This window comes from Humulus lupulus, chromosome 2, assembly GCF_963169125.1.
Source record: "Humulus lupulus chromosome 2, drHumLupu1.1, whole genome shotgun sequence".
NCBI lineage: Eukaryota > Viridiplantae > Streptophyta > Magnoliopsida > Rosales > Cannabaceae > Humulus > Humulus lupulus.
Genome location: NC_084794.1, coordinates 193,705,334 through 193,709,686, shown reverse-complemented (window position 1 = coordinate 193,709,686; position 4,353 = coordinate 193,705,334).

Here is a 4,353-nt window from a genome sequence, read left to right as displayed (position 1 = left end):
AGTTTCAAAAAATATATATTGGAGGTAACCAAAATGTATATAAAATAATATGCTTTAAAAATAATTTTTTTCATGAAAAAAGTAACTAATTGGTAACTTATTAATATTTTAAGTAACCAAAATGTTACTTTTTTAAACCCTGAAAAACGGGAAAACCGGGATTTCGCAAAAGTTTCAAATTCAGGCATATTACTTTTAGAATCCGATATTTTTTTATAACGTGACAAAGTATTTTTGTAAATAAAAATTTGTAGGTGATTTTTGTAATTATTTTATATTATAGGTATGTACTTGTAAAGATCCATTTTTAATATATCTCTTCTATATAATAAGTGTGTAGATAACAAAAATTCTTGATTTTAATGATTTTTTATTTTTCTAATGTTAACTTTAACGGAATATAACATTGTTACACCCAGATTTCGAGCCATGAGAATTGTGACCTCGAAAGCTGGATTCGTTATGAACGGACTCGCAATATCAGGAACACGTCCGAAGTCTAAGCATCGAGCCTGCGAAGCAGAGACGACTTCGAAGATGGTAGCCTCGAGATCTTCACAAGCTCGAAAGACAGACCCCGAAGTACGCCTATTCTCGGGATGGCCTCGGATTAAGGCTCTGAGCCTGACACCCGTGTGAGCTCGAAGTCATGTGGTCTCGGGAAGATGCTATAGCTCGAAAGTCCACAAGAGACCTGGATGAATAGGGCCTTGGCGATATAAGATAACAATTTTGAATATCTTTGTGAATCATCAATGAGAGACGCGGTCTACATTGATTGCTATAAATCCCCTATAATTAAGGGATATTAATTGTTTAGTTATACGCCCCCTGATCTTCAGGGGACGTTTCCTTATATATAGGATTACAGGCTTTGAATGCCATTAAATTTATTTGCATATAAAGAATAACTTCCCGAAATATGTGAGATAGTATTCTGAAACCTCCTCTATAAATAGAGAGGTCATGTATCATTGTAAGGGACCGAACTTTTGTAATCTTGAGAGAAAACTCTGGGGAATTCATCCTTGAATTTTCAGAGATCATCTTAAGTCTAATAACAAGGACTCGTGGACTAGGCAGAGTTAACTGCTGAACCACGTAAAAAATCTCATTTGTCTTATCATATTTTTATTGCCCATAACTGATAATTGTTTTCGTGCTTTTATTTCACTGTTGACGAAAAACGGCGTCAACAAATATATTTAACAGAATATTCTTATAATTAAAGGTAGTTGTAAACACTTAAACATAAATAAAATAAAATAAATAATTAAAAAAATTAAAATATGATATTTTTTAGATATTTTACAATAATAATTATTTCAAAATAATAAATAATTAAAAAAATTAAAATATGATAATTTTTAGATATTTTACAATGATAATTAATTAAAAATAATAAATTCATACGTTTTATAACTTAAATAAAATTTAATTAAACTTAAACTCACTTATTAGAATAATATCATATTAAACATATAATATAATCAATTATGAATTAGCAACAAATTATTATTTTTTTAAAAAAAACTAGCAAGAAACTTAAATTTAAAATTCACGTATAATATTTAATATTACATTAAACATATAATATATAATATTTTGTTGTCACTCCCAAATAAAAAAATTAGAACAAACATAAACTTAAACAAAAATGAATAAACTATTTAATGATATTTATTTCAAAATTTATATGACATTAATATAAATTTAATAAAAATAATTAATAAATTCTATAAATAAAACTAAGCAAACTTGCATACTGCTCGTTGCTTGTATCTAGTATATATATATAATATGATAACCTTTTAAATATAAATGATAATTTTTTTTTAATAAAAATTTAGATCATGTATTATATATTTTATTATAATTATATTTTATAATATTTAAATTTATATTAATATTAGTATTAAATATCTAGTTTTGTATTAAATATTGTTATAATAATATTTGAATTCATATGAAATTGAATTTGAATTATATTAATACAATTAATAAATGTCTATTTTTAATTAGTTTTAAAAGTATATTCTCTTAAATATTTATAATATTACGATAAAATTAACAAAACAAAGAATTTCTGTTGTCTATCATCATTTTATATACAACATATATATATATATATATATACTAGGTAAAAATAACGTGAAATACACGTTTGTTTAGTTTTAAAGTTCTAAACATGTATTTATTTTTATTGTATTTTTTAATTATCATATAAATTTTAAATAAATAAACAATATCATAAAAATAAATAAAAGATGTTTAATATACAATAGATTGAATTATAGATCTATAGTATATACAAATATTTATATCAATAATCTATAATAATTTGTACATATATAACATCTAAACACAACAGTTGACATATATATATATATAAATTACAATAATATTAAAAAAGAAATTAATAATCGAATAAAATAAGAATAGAAAAGTTATAGTGTATAAACTATTTTTAATTTATAATGTATCTTTCAATGTCTTTTGGTGAATTTGATAAAGAAAAAAACTCCAATCACTTGATAAAAAAAATTATCACAGCAATTGATATGGATGTCATTATTATTTTTAAATAAATATGATTTAATTATTTAAATTATCATAAAATATATTTAAAATATTATATTTTAATTTATTTATTTATTTTTGTTTAAGCTTATGCTTTTTTAGAATTTGAATTAGACAATGACAACAATATATTATATATTATATGTTGAATATAATATTAATATTATATGTGATTTTAAATTTAAGTTTGTTGTTATTTTTTTAAAAGAAGTTTATTGCTAGTTGATAGTAGATTATATTATATTATATGTTGAATATGATATTATTCTAATACGCGAAGTTTAAGTTTAATTAAATTTTATTTAAGTTATAAAATACATTATTTTATTATTTTTAAATAATTATTATTATAAAATATCTAAAAAAAATATGATATTTTAATTTGTTTAATTATTTTTTTATTTAAGTATATTATTAAATATAAAAATACTCCGTTAATTTTTATATGGAAAAAAATAAAAACATCTTAAAAAGAAGAATTCATATTTGTTATACCCAAAAAATAGGAAGGTGTATTCTAGGAGAGTTAAGACGAATGGTCCTAGGAGACCCCAAGGAGGGTGTGGTCCTAGGAGACCCCAAGGGTGTGTAGGAGGTAAGCCTCCCAAAGTTTTTTAAGTGTTGGCTCGAACGTGTCCAAGGTAAATAGCTAAGGAGGAGGAGTCTCATGCAAGAGAATGGAGACTTAGACTTTCATAAGGAAAGTCTATACAATGTTCAATCGGACATGTTTGGGAGATGCTAAAGGAGGTTGCCTCAATGTTGTCCAAGGTGAGGTTCCCTCAATGTTGTCCAAGGTGAGGTTGCCTCAATGTTGTTCAAGGTGAGGTGCCAAGGAGGTTGCCTCGGACCACCTTAGTCCGAGGAGAAGCCAAGGAGATTGGTTCAAGGAGGAACATGGCATGCTAGAGGAGAGTGCATGTTAGAGGAGAGAAGTGCATCTCCTACCACCATGCACGTTCAACCCACCAAAACACATGTCCTACCACCATGCATATCCTACCACCATGCATGTTCAACCAGCACTTGCATGGGTAGTGAGTAGGAGGTGGACCAACTAGCTAGAGGAGACTAAGTCAGACACAGCTTCAACAACATACGCGGGAATCTCTCATTCTTCCCACAAATGGGGAGTTTGTTACATTTCGAATTTTGAATGTTTATTTGTAATATAAATGTAATAAATATAATAAAATATCCCTATTATAAGGGGATATCAGTTGAGGATCCCATCTCTATAAATAGAGAGCTTATGAGATGAGAAAGGGGGTTCCTTCTGCTTCTTCTTTCTAGAAAGATAAAATTGGGTCTGTCTATTCTAGAGAGAGAAAGTGCTGAAATTAGAGAGAATTCTCGTATTTTCACAATTTATACTGAAGAAACTCAGTTGGCATAGTCCATCTGATCTTGAGTATAGATTTATAAATCACAACTCTAAGTGGATTAGGCTATTACCGACAATCGGGGCTGAACCACTATAAAAATCTCCTGTGTTCTTTACTTTTCTTGTTTATACCATGTGTTGTCGTTTTTATTTCTCTTGAAGGCTTGTCATTATTGACGTTCTCACGTCGTTGGCTAAAAACGCAGTCAACAATATTATAACACACTTTTTATATAGAAAGATATAGATTGTAAGATTTATGAATTATACATTTCTAATTTTGGAGGTGGAAAAACAAAAAAGAAAAAAGTCTTTATTCTTATTTATTTATTTAAAAATGAAAAACAAGGAGAGAGAACAAGAGCAACCGCCAATTCTTAGGTGTACAT